Source organism: Xiphophorus hellerii, chromosome 16, assembly GCF_003331165.1.
Source record: "Xiphophorus hellerii strain 12219 chromosome 16, Xiphophorus_hellerii-4.1, whole genome shotgun sequence".
Lineage (NCBI taxonomy): Eukaryota > Metazoa > Chordata > Actinopteri > Cyprinodontiformes > Poeciliidae > Xiphophorus > Xiphophorus hellerii.
This window is the reverse complement of record NC_045687.1, coordinates 2,108,522-2,122,231: the sequence shown is the minus strand read 5'-3', so window position 1 is coordinate 2,122,231 and position 13,710 is coordinate 2,108,522. Positions and strand designations below refer to the sequence as shown.

The 13,710-nt window shown below is 38.1% G+C and overlaps 1 protein-coding gene across 8 annotated transcripts in view; it reads left to right on the top strand.

Moving 5' to 3' along the window:
• The window catches only part of LOC116735781 (RNA binding protein fox-1 homolog 3-like), a 551,222-nt gene that overhangs the window by 155,269 nt on the left and 382,243 nt on the right, over positions 1-13,710 (top strand). The window lies entirely within an intron of this gene.

The following is a 13,710-nucleotide window of genomic DNA, read 5'->3' as shown; positions in this document are numbered from 1 at the left end:
GCCTCAGGTTGACTGAGTCTGGGCATCTTGGATTGGACAGACGAAACTGGCCAAACAAAGGGCTCCTCTTGTGGAACATTGGAAGTGCTAGAAGTCAATATTCTTATTTGATGTGGATTCCTCTGAGGCTGAACTAACTTGCTGCCTCAGTGAAGGCTGGCTGTGGAAATAAACCCGCGCTCTCCACTCTCTTTGGGCAAAGGCGATACACGTTGAGGCCTTTTGAAACAGGTGCCGGCAATCTGGGTCTGACCAGCGAGACATGATGTTTGATTAGAGAGGAGCCGGATCAGATTGTCCCCTTCCAATCGAGCCACGACCAGCTGACATTTTCACAGTGTTTAATAAAAGCCACTTTTGATTAGTGGGGCCTTGCCGCAATCTTTTTATTTATTCTCAGCGGCAGGAAAGCATTAATTCACAGTAATTAATGAACAAGTGGTGGAGGGCCTGGGAACAGCTGCATCCTCCGGGAGGCTGGAGGAAGGGACTCTTTCCTCTGCCCTGATTAGATGCACTCCATTTCCAGGCTCCCCGTGACACTCACTGTCTAATGATAGTGGCTGCTGTAGTTTCTACCTGAGCTTTATGTTGTGCGGCGTTGAGCTGGTGGATTCATGTGGGAATGGCGCGGTGCTCCGGTCTCCAGACTCATCAATCATACTAATAATGCTTTTTCAATCTTCAAAGTGCAGGAGGAATGTGAACAATCATATACATACGATACACCACGTTCTCCCCTGCAAATTAAAAACCTGATAACATCAAAACCTGGAAGAAAACCCATTTCCTATATTTTTTTCCAGCAAAGTTGTTCAAGTTAACATCAACACATGGTCCCTTTTTTTGTTGTCTTCCACTCTACCTCTCCTCATATCCTCTGTCTTTGACTGTCACTCGATTTTAGTCAGAAGGATGAGCTGATCTCTTTTATCCACACTTGATCTTTCTCCCTTTTATCACCACATCTTTATTTTTGTAGTCATGACATCCATCTTCCTTCCAGTTGGCTGCCCATAAAGCTTTGCTTGATATGAAAACAGTTTAGACTTGAAAGGCAAGACTGAGGTTGGAGTTTCAGGGGTGGGGAGGTGCGGGGGGCTCCGCTGACCGCTGGGTCAGACTTCCTTTTATATACTGCTTGTGAATTTGAGCGTCAGGCTCTAGGCTGCTGATTGTCTCCTTCACATAGATGCAGAATAAAGACTTGGACTAGAATTTGGACCTGCTTGGAAAAAAACAAAAAAACTTTTTTCTTAGTAAGGAAATCCAGACAACTAAAGACAAATGGATCAAAACATGTCTGCATCTTGAGTTAAAATTTTAAAATGGACCTTTTTTTGATTTAAGTAAAGTTTACTCAATTCTTTTTCACAATTTTGATTAATTAGTGCTTAATATTAAACATTCATTCTTTCTCTTTGAAGTTTAAGTTAATAATATTTTAGTCTAGCTTTCTTCACACTGAAATACTCATGTGCCTCTAAGTAGGTCATGCTTCCCATACTATTAGTTATATCCTCTAATCCTTTTAGAGCGTGTGCGTACATTGGGCTGCTGCAGCCTATAGGTTGATCTTGGGTCATACCTACCTTCATGTTAACCTTCATGAAGCTTTAAAATCTGAGAATCATGTCTGGATCTATTCAGAGAGATGAAACGCAGACGGGTTGAATGTACAATGCTGAGAATAACATAAATAAATGAATCATGCTGGACGATGGTGTGATGAATCCTTGAATCTCTGCTCCACAGAAAGCTTCACCTCTGGGCGTTAAACCCCAGGTCAGGTGGGAGCAAGTCGACCAATCAGGTCCAGGCTTTGATTGGTTAAACATACTTCCTTTAATCAGCAATATAACAGATTTTATTTTTTATATACATTTTTATTTGGCCATTTTATAATTGCTTTGAAAGCCCTAGCATCTTCTCACTTTTAGCTTTAGTGGTTAATTTATTTTAATTTCTTTTAAATGCAATACTGTCTGTTTGTGATATTTGTTTTAAGTAGTGCCAGGACTTTTTCACATTATTTTTTGATAAACTTTAATATATTAAAATTCTTTAAAACAAATTTGTTCTGGCTGGAACCTTTATACTCATGCGTTTCTTGTACGATCATAAATCTGATGCACACGCAAACCTGCTAACGACAGTGACAAAGCTGCTTCTTTTGGCCCACTAGGGGTTAATTTCTGCTTCCAAACCCGATCTGATGGGATGCTGGAAAAACTATTGTTGTGTCCAAGTTGTGCAAAAAGACGTTAGGCCATCACTGAAGCAATTCAAGCCTAAAATAGCATCTCAATGCTAAACATGTAGCTGCTTATGGTAATGTCAGCGTTCAGTCCATATTTCTAAAGGAGTTCCAGAAATGATGATGGGTTCCCGAAACACTGGAAAGCTGAACTTTGCTCCAGTTTGATGATTGAAGAACCTAAATAACAGATTAAAACAATAAATATTTGTTTATATATTCTCACATGTCTCTTTATTCAGTAATTTAGCAGAAAGCAGCCTTTATGAATTTAAGATGTTGCTTATTTTGTTGATGTTTAACGCGACTGATTGTGAATTAAGTTAGACATATACGTTGATGTATATTCTTTTGTCCTTTAATTTTCAAAGTTTTTGATTAAAATGTAATTGCAATTAATTATTCACAAATCCTGTAGTTAATTGGATTAAAATTTTAATCAAGTCCCACAAAGAGTTTTAAGTTCTTTTTCTGCCAATATAATACATGAGACACATGCTAAATGTCTATAGCTGTTTTATTCAACACACTGAGATGTTTGATGTATTTGTACAAAGTACAGAGAATATAATGTTTAAAGTAATAACTAGGCTACACTGTTGACTATAGATGATGCTTATACTAATTAAATGTCAGCTCACGGCAGTACAAACAAGAAATGCAAGCAAATACTTGAGAAAAATAAATATACAACTTGGTTTTATTGTAATTTCATCGTATTGAAATATTGTTGTCTTTAACTTTTATAAATGTTAATTTCAGAGCGATCCTTTGTCAGGCATCATCAGTAATAAAACATAGCGTCTTAAACAAGAAAGTAAACTCAGGCTGCATAATGTGTTGATGCGTTTTCTCAGCTATCTACTTGATATTTTAGTTCTTATGCCGCTTGTGGCACATTTTCTCTTTGACGGAGCCAGATCAATTTTCACCTGAGACGCATACAGCCAGCCGCTCAGGTATGTTTGGGTGACTTTTCACATGATTAGTATTTGTAGATGCATCTGTAGTGATTCCACGTGCAACTTTTAGACAATACATTTAATATTGGACCACCGATTAGATTGTATGCATGATGAAGTTCTGATGGTGTCACAATGGAAATGGACAGCATATTTTATTCAACCTTCTGTTCTAATTTGTATGAATGTATGAATAATGAGAAGAGCAGAGCGGCTGTCTATTGAACCTTGTATTTATAGGCCCAATGCATTAGAAAGTGCAATTCCTGAATGATAGAGAAACCCATTAAAGTAGTAATAAAATTGCAAATGTCTCCCTTCTGTTTTCCTGCCTTTCAGTATGGGCAGCATGAGCATGTTGCACTCACCAACTGTGTGCGAGCCTCTGGCGAACACATACATAGCAATATGATACGGAACACATTTCCCAATCCAATTCCTGCCCGCTGCGTTGGTGAAACACTTGGTGAGATCCATCTTTTTCAATTACGCCCAAAGAGGACAGGCATCCCTTTAAGCCTGGAGGGAGAGGGAGTTTTTAAGGACAGGTCTCATCTCTGGATCTCAGGTTGCATTAAAATGTGCCGGTGCCACTGGATATTAAAGCAGAATGTGCTGGATTAATCGGTGAGAGACTCACAGAGGAACTGTCATCCAGAGAGACACGCTCACTTACAGGGAGGATGCTTTAAAAACACATCAGTAAGAAGGAAGAGATGCTTTGTGGAAAAATAGTTTTTTTACAGTTTGGGTGTAATTTTAGTCTATAATTTATTGTCATTCATATGTCATAACTTCTAGCAGGAGTATTGATTATGGTTGAAACCCCAGAGCCAAAAAACACTCATTCATTGCTTGCTTTCAAGAATGGCTTTCTGAATAGCCCTTGCTCTGCTTGTAATTTGAATGCTTTTGCACATGGCGAAAAAAATTGAAAGTTGAACAAAGGAAATCCGATGTTCAGTGTTGCAAGGAAATAGCAAGAGAATTGCTGCCTGAAGAGTCAAAAAGGCAATTTAGACCCGTTCATTTAGAACAGTGTTTCCCAACCCTGGTCCTCAAGGCACACTGCCCTGCATGTTTTAGGTATTTCCTTGCTTCAGTCCAGCTGATTTCAATTGATGACTGATTAACAGCCGTTTGTTGAACTGCAATCAGTTGAATTAGGCACATTAAAGCAGGGAAACCTCTAAAACGTGTAGGACAGTGTGCCTTGAGGACCAAGGTGGGAAACACTGATTTAGAAGCTCCTAAATTACACGACCACTTGTAGGCTAAGTGCAGGTAATTGTAGGTATACTTAACAACTCATGGCCTTTCTTTGTTGGGGATAGTTTTATAAGAATGCAGCTTAAGTCTACCTGGAAAAGCTGTTGCTGTTGTCACAGTGTAGCTGCAAATAAGACGAATAGGTAAAATAAGTAAAGTCAGTAAACTTTACTGGGCCAAAACAGCAAAAACAATCTCTAAAAAATATCAGATCAAAATTCCTAAGTTTCATTATTAGCATACTCAAGTCCTGTTTCCAGACCAAACGCTGTCTGAAAACAGTTTAAAAGCGAAATGTGGCATTGGTGAACAACAGTGAGACCTTGTACATGTGCAACAATATAATTCATAAAATGTTTGAAACTCAACAGAGTGCTTTTAAAAATCCTTAAAAAATTAAAGTGACAAACTCTTTGTCTAATTCTTTTGCAGATTACCTAAAAGTTATCTGTTTATGAAAGAGAACCTTTAATGGACATGAAGATGAATCCATGCAGCTTCACTGTTTCATCTTTTCAACATTTAGATTCATAAATATTATGCAATTCTTATAAAATGTTAAATTAAATATGGTTTTAATTGTATGAAATTGAAATTAATTATATGTACTATGCTTTTCACCCTTCAGAAAAAACTAAAGAAATCAGTCATATCCAACAAGGTTTTGCACTAGAAGCTTAATATCTCATGTCTTTTTGCAGTTTGTTTTTTGTAAAGTGTGTCAGATCAAGTGGGATTGTAAAACACTTCACAACCTAAAGATACTTAAAACAGGATAAACTAGATAAATGTATTTATTTGAAGTCATAACAAGACAAGTCTTGCTCTATGTAAGGTAAAACAGTCAAACCTGTATTTGACAACATGTTTATAGTGACATAATATCATCAAGTGGAAAACCCCACTGGTTTTAAACTTACTTTTAAACAGTATTCATTAAAATGAGCATCAGATCTGGAATAGAAAATGTGACTGAGAATCTAAGTAATTTCACCACCTTTCAATAGACGGAGTTGTAAAGTCATCAAACCAATCTTGAGGTTTTGCAAAGTGTTTCAAATAAAATAATTCCTCTTAGGTTTCATCTACTTTCGCTGGGTGAGAGATCATGGTTAGTGCATTTAAAAGTACCAAGAATCCCAACAAATGATCTCTTACCAGAGGCCCAAGCTGCCTCAGTGTTTAGCTTTAGGTGCAAAGAGTATTGGATCATGACAAAGTCAGAACTCCCAAACCTATCATAAGTGAATTCAATTACAGGAAAGTAATTTTGCTGGTATCATTCTCTACTTTTACCCCAAAGCTCATGTCAGGCCAGGTGATGGAGTGGTGTAGTGTGTTATTAACAGTAGGAACGATGACCAGAACTATAAAGGTAAAGGCAGAGCGATGGTGAAGCCTAATTCTGCAGTGGCTTAGTAGAAATAGAGACCCAAAGAAGAGAAATGGAGAAAAGCTCCGATTGTCACCCGAAGGTATGAGTGAAGATTCACAAGTCGGCCACTAATGGTGTTGTCCTCCTGTAGTGTGAAGGAGCAGGAGCTATACAGCTAAAGGTTATGGCAGAGGAGTTCGCCCCCCAGCCAGGCCCCCCTCCCAGAGCGCCATAATCAGTTCAGTGTGTGATCGTGAAGGTTGGTGTGTGATCACTCAAAAAGCCTATTGTGAATGTGGATTGGAAACACCAGGACCTTTATGAGAAATGGACAAAGACGTGTCCCTGTTCCCTAACCTGCCTTCTTCATCATACACACACTTCGCAGCAGGAAGGCACAGCGGAGGGCGGGAGCGCCGCGCCGCCGGCATGTTTGTTGCTCGCCCCACCTTGCTTATGATTCACAGCTGCTCATTTGTTTTGCTTTATGTTGCGCGTCGTGAGAGCTGCGGCGGCCTTTCTGATCACCTTAAACATGCACACTGGGGTGTGAAACCACGCTGGCAAGAAGCCAGTCGCATCGTCAGTTCCCAATCAGAGAGCCGGGCGCCATTTCTGCTTCATGGAGGCCTCACTCCTCTGACGGACCACAGGAAGGGAATTACATTTCCCCAGGGTGGCCTCGCGCTGGGGATACAAGCCCCCACTGGCCTTATGTTTGAGTGGTGAAGATAGCCCATTGGGTGGATTGGAAGAAAAAAGTGAGAAAATCTTCTACAAATCAGAGGGGTGACCTACCCCAGATTGTTTGGCAGATTAAAAGTCGAAGTTTGTGATACTTTTCATTTGTCAGAGTTTGGTGATTGATTTGTTCTCTAAACCTTTTTTAAGTGCAGTGGCATCATGACAGTCAGAAGTAGATGTGTCTCTAGCAATGGCAATAAGGACTCTGAGGACACAAACACAAGTTCATATATAAACCACGGCTTCATGTTGCCTTTAGAAATTGTTTAGGAAATCACTTTTAAATGTGAGGAGAAAGATTTTACAAGAAACGTCTTCATAAATACCTTACCGTGCCTCCTAAACCTAGGTGTGTAAAAAGCTTAACTGCAATCGCATATGTCCAAATGAACAATTTAGAGAAATCCTACTTTTAATTTAATGGTTCAAGCATTGGGTCTTGTAAAAGAATGAGAGAAAAATGGAACAGGAACTCGATAGGCCGATTGGCGCACTGATTTATTGGTCGAAGCACATTCTTCCTCATCTATCGTTGCAATCTCTGGGTAGTGACTTGAAGAACAAAAATGTAGATAAGGTGACAAACCTAAAGGGGTTTTTCCTAGTACATTCCCAAACAATTGTTTGCATGTAGATGACATCAAATGAAACTTCTGGAAACTTTGTGATACTGAAATGTAGATTTTTTCTATAGCTGTCCAATGGGAAACTTTACATGTAGATATTTGTTGGCCCTCCATTTTGTTTCTCCTCAATGACCTAGGTGATGAGATAGATACATACATTCTGTCTAAGGCTAATAGCTATAGTCATGTCGCCATTTCTTCACGTATGGATATCAACACTGCCTCACCTGAATTGCATTTTCTCTTCTTTTGGTGGCCAAGACCCATCTACCCTAGATTATGGTGATTCAGTGTTAGACGAAGCTATTCAAAGGACTTTTGCTCATCATTACGAGGGGTGCAAGTAATTCTTTAGGGTGCTCTTTCAAACACAGTTTTTGTTCTTTCTTTTTTGCCAGAGTCTGATATTTTTGGCTGACATTGCAGAAACTGTGTCAGGCAATAAGGGTGTCTATTATTCAAACAAGAGACCGGAACCCTTTTTTCCAATTCTGTGACCTCAAGAAGGTCACCATTAGTCTTTGTAGCAAAACTTTACTGCAGGAAAGAATCCCCAACTGATATTAGACCTTGCTTTGTAATTGCTTGATACCCTCCAGCTTTAGTACAAGAGAAAGAGTCTCATCTGTGATATTCACTGATGAGATGGAGTGACATGGAGTCAGATATTCCAGATGATGCAGCCGGATGCACCAATCAGCCCGTTCCTTCATTGTTTTATTTGAAATAAAAGGGATGAGAGTGCAAGGGGGCTTTTGTTGTCTCCTCGCTCATCGCTGGTCCGTTCTTTATGATCCCAATGTCCCAAGTCTGTTCTAAACAGAACCCGTGATTGTCTGCAGAAACAAAACCTCGCTCCCAGGTGGTCGCTCCCATTGAACCACAGACACTGTGTGAAAATATGTATTCTTGTATTCAGGCATGGGAAAGGGCAATCGTCAACAATACCTTGGCCTTTTTCAATTCGCATCACAGATAAAGTACAATGTAGTAGAAATGTAGTTGAGTTGCCAAGAACTTTACAGCAATCACACTTTTTTGGCTTTTGTCCTCTTTATAAAGCATAACAATAGCTTATTGTCTCTGTCACACATCGGGGACCCTGAGAGGAAGAGTAATAGGACGTACAGGTTGGGGCATATGCTGGCGCAGACATGGCCGCTAAACTTCCTCTCCATCATTCTCTCCATTTACCCACCGCTGAGGCACATCTGGGTCCAGGTGGCATCCGTACATGTTGTCAGCATGTTGTGGTAACTGCCTTAATGGCTTGAGTCATTCTAACTGACAAGATGGGAAAACAGACATGGCAGAGTCTCAGTCAGCCTCTTTATCTTGTGTTTACCCACCACTGTTCCACGGATAACAAAGAACCCCTTGCCTCGAGGGCTTACAAAAGCTCCAAATAAGCCTGCCAGGTCTTCTGGGTTTTCATAAAACAGACCTGACATGTGGTTAGCTTGTGAGAACACACAAGTTAATAGCTTTCTTGGGCATTTTTCACTATTACTGTTTACTGTTTCTGGGAAAGTGTCCAGCTAAAACAATGTAATGTGATCAAAGAAGGTAAAACCGTTCAAAGGGGAACTATTGTACAAATGTAACTTTTTGCATCTTTTTGTACTTCCATTTGGATTTGTACTACTTCTATAAACCATCCAAGAGCTAAAAAAAATATCAATCCATTTTCTGGCAATAAGTTACCATTATTTGGTGTCTGGAAAATGAGCTGTTTCAAAAACTTCCCAATTATTACGTCACAATCGACAACACTGTCCCGTTTCTTAGCAACACAAGCAGAGTTGTATGCGCTGTACAATGACTGCTGGAAAAGACAAGTGTTTTGTTCTTGACTTACCATCCAGAAACTCACTCCTGCTGCTGGAATCCATCTGGATCAGATCACAGTTACCCGCTGGACATACAATCACAGAATGAACTATCAGCAACAAACATCACATCAACAGGTCTGGTTGTGTTTCAGATACATTCGATAATTTAGCTACGTAATTATTCGAACATTAACACAAATAAGGATAATTCCCTTTTAATTTGTGGAGGGTTTTTTGTCTGCAAACTATTTGTAGGCATAATTGTGTTGCCTAACAGATGTGAAAGGAAGAAAGTCTTAAATATTATAGGTTAAAAAACAAAACAACTCCAATAAAACCACCACACTGAATAGAAGTCAGCATATCATTCAATATATTAGATGATTTATTTACATATGTGAATTTATAATGCACTCTGCTGCACACCTCAGGAGAGCAATAGGCTGATCTCCATGCCATGCTGCACTGATGCAGTAATTTATGTAAAATGAATTCAGATCAAATACTATATTCTGATTTTCTCAGACACTGAATTTTAGGTTTTCATATTTTCTGAGTCAATCATCAAAAGTACAGGGAAAAAAAGCCTGAAAATATTTCACTTTGTGTGATGAATCTATGTAAGTCTCATTTTCTGAGATAAGAGGCAAAATATTTTGAACTTGTAGCCCCTCACAGACTGCTACAGTAAGTTAAATTCACACCGCTGAGCCTTGAGAGCTCCCAGATAGTAGAAAGTAAAAATGTTATCAAGAAGAAAGGCAGACGGCAGACACTTCATATTTCTCAAAATGCTGAAATAATCTCTTAATTTAATAAGTACTTTTCCTAGATAAAGTTGAGGAGCTTTTAACTTAACATACGATATTTATCCTGGTTTAGCTTTTTATGCAATGGTTTTTTTACTTATGCATTCTAAATATTTATTTAAGACTTTTTTCCTTGTTACATCAAATTGTACAGATCAAAGTAACATTATAAAACATGAAAGCGAAAGTTAACCTTTTCACTCCAAGAAGTTTGAAATAGAAGCATTTTAATGGATAAAAATGTATTTTAGCTTCCTGTGAGTGCTTAAAGATGAAGGACTGGTCATAATTTGCTGCAAAATGTCCAGGTTTTTAGACTGCTGGATGAATGCGTCTGCATTAAGGCGTTTTAGATGCATGCATTACAGTCAGTCCTGACAGCCTCCACTGATGCACACAGGTTAATATCCCCAGCCTCTAAAAATAAGGGATAAAAGTTGGCTCTGCATGAATTCTAATGAGCTGAACTCCCAAGATGAACTTGGGAATGTTTAATTGACAGCACAGGCGGCTTGTTGCTCGCACACACACACACACGCCCTCACACACCCATCATGCATCAAATAAATTGGCCCTTGCCTCCGTAGAGCTTTGAGTGTTGTGTAAGAGCTTCCAGGTACATCCTTAAAGCATTTTTTCCCTGATAAACAGTCTGGGATTAGTCCTTGTTTGCATGACATGTGGATACGTGATGACCCAGAGGGGTTAAGGATATTATCTGGATTGGGGAGGGACTCTGAACCACCATAAGTCATTGTGAGACATGCACTTATGTTTAATTAACGCTGAGTTCAAGAACTGCTGGCTCCATCCGTCATGGAGACGGGCAGACGGAAGCTCTTTTAATTGGGGATGAGGGGAAAAAAAGAAGAAGAAAAATACAATTGAGCTCAATAGATGGGTCACGCATTAAGGTCAACATTTTTCATGGAAACCTCTGATCCCCTCTCTCTCGCACAGCGTGATTAACTTTGTCACAGCTTCATTTTCCATTTGCGTGCAATGAGATAATGAGTTTTAGAGTTGGAGCTATTACTCATATATTCTTAATTTCCTCCTCAGTTTAAAATAAGATATTTTTACAATGTGTTAACCGTGGAAATTACTCCGGCTAAGAACGTGGACTTCGCTCTGACCTGAGGATGGACGAGCGGACTGAGGACGTCTGCGAGTCTTTTGGGAATTTATTGTCCTATCGGAGCATTTCTTGCCATCACACAGCCAGAGAGCCAGATCCAATCAACATGAATATGGATCAATACCAGCAAAGATTGGTTTGATTGCATCTCTAGATTTTTCCCATTTATCTAAAAGTGCATTTGTCAAAGTGGCTGCATAGTAAGTTTGAAAAATAGCTGCATAAAATTGTACTGCCGGTTCTTCTTGCTTATGCATTTTAGATGCAGGGGTCTGTTTTTAGGGGAAAAAATCATCATTTGGTAAAAAACTGAATGTTTTTGTTCACAAATCTCATCATGTCTGGATGGATATAAGTCTAGATAGAGAGCTGTCTAGATGTAGAAAAAGAAACCTGTGCTTCTCTTAATGGATGCTTTTCTTTGTGTTTTTTATTCTATTGAATTGTAAACTTGGAATCAGAAAGTCAGGTCTGTAAAAAAACAAAACTTATTTTTCTGGAACTCGAATGTGTTTTTCGGCACAGGGTCACTTTAAGACTGTATGACAGAACGAAGCTTGAATGGTACTTTAATGAAACTTATAGGTTACATAACATTATTCCAATACAAATCAAATACATTCAGGAACTAGATGTCTTCAGCGTTAGAACAACATAATGTTGGATTTATGCTACTTTTATTGTCCCATTCTTCTGATTGTTTTTGTTTGACTTTGATTTTTTATTTTTAAAAATCTGTAACAGAACTTAGAGTACTTTTTTAGATCTTACAAAGTGTTTTTCTTGAACTTGAAGATTACTTTTACGGGACAGATAGATTACTTTTGAGGAATTTAGACGTTACAATTTCATTTTAAACCCCAATATTCCCTGGAATATGTTGTTTAGTTTTTCAAACTCTACTTTCAACTGAAGTTCCTGGATCTTAGAAGTTAGCTTCTTAAAAAAGTTAATAATATTATTATGAATGGTAATAAACTTTATTTAACCTGGTTTGAGATTAAAATATCTTTTATAAGAGTGACCTTTCCAAGACTTGCAGCATGCAGAGAAAAAAAGCTCTGTTACAACACATTGTTATAATAAACATAGCATAGCAGTTCAGAAAAAGTAAGTATATATACAGTATATCTTATGTAACATTCTTTCGTAAGGACTAATCTCATAGAGACAGAAGTTCTGAGACATTTTTAAACCACCATATAATAAATTTTCTCTAATTAAAAAGAACTTTCAATCAGCCTAAAAAATACAACAAGAAAAAAACCCAAACTGAGATTCAAGCAAATGCTGAAGTAACTGAACCGTTTCAGCACTGACAGTACATCAGAATCTGTAAGGAAAACATTTAGTCCATGGCTACTAGTGGCTCTCCTACATTTCTTTGACATAGTTTTAAAACCTGTAAACATGAAGTGAAAATTAAAAGTTAATCTTGATCTGAAGAGCTTTAAAGATACTGGAATGTGATCACTGATTCCCACACATCCTCTGCGGTTTGGACTGATGTTTGCATTCTGATCACATGCTGCATGACGACTGATTCCACCCGCTGTTTCCTGTTTGAAACCTGACATCTCTTTGCCATTACTGCACCTTTTGGTCTGAATGTGTGCCAAATTACCTCCAAATCGAATCCTTACCTCAGGTTGCAGAGCTTGCTGCTCGACTTTCTTTCACTCAGTAAATTTCCATTTTTTAAGGAGTGTAAAACCTTTGGATCGTACAATCATTTTTTCAAAGTCCATTTATGGTGGATCAAATTCTCAGTTTCTTCTTTGCATCGGAGGCGGGATTTGCTCATTCCTGCTGTTCATTCTGATTTTTGGAGGAATTAGTTTTGTTTTTGCTTGCAGAAAGACTTTCACCTCTTATTCTGAGATCAGACAAACCGTTTTCAAATGAAACTGGCACACTTCAAACCAGCTTCAGATCTTTCAATGTTATGACTCAGTAAAATAATAAATTAGGAGTCTACAAATGTCGATTCAAAAAAAGGCTTTACTTAGTTGGCTATTTCCATTTAAGCCTCTGAAAAGCCATCAAATTAAACCAGAGTTTGCACTCTAAGCCTTTGCTAATGATTAATCTTTCATTTGACGCTTTTGTAAACAGACAATATAACAGAAGAGCTGCTGTGGCAATGTGTCATGGGTCAGTAGTTCACTTTGAAACTTAAAATACAAACACCCTGGTGACACTTTATAAAAAATAGACTGGTATGAAAACAAAATTCAAATTTGATGATGAAAGTGTGGAAAAATAGAAACACATCAGTTGAATTTGAAAGGTGGGGTTGAATTTTAACTTTGCAGAATGTTTTAAAGTTTCTTTCACCAATAAAATTTTTGTGCTACAACCTGTAATATTTTTGAGGCATGTTGTAAACCGAGCAGTGATACGTCTGTTTTAGGAGTAAATGTTTGTTCCTGGTGATAGTTTATTTTTATCAATTAAACAACTGAACAAACATTCTCCTTTACTTTGACTCTTCTAAATAAAATTGTCCATCCAATTTCTGGTTGTAGCGCCAGAGCCTTAGATATATATTTTTAAAATGTCTTGGTCTGTAGAAATCTTGAAGCTTTAATTGCAGTAAAAATGCCTCCACGTACTAAATATAAATGCACACCACACTTTTCAGATTTAAATTAGAAAAAAAAAAAGAAGCTATTTTTTGCAAGATTTGCAGACTTTT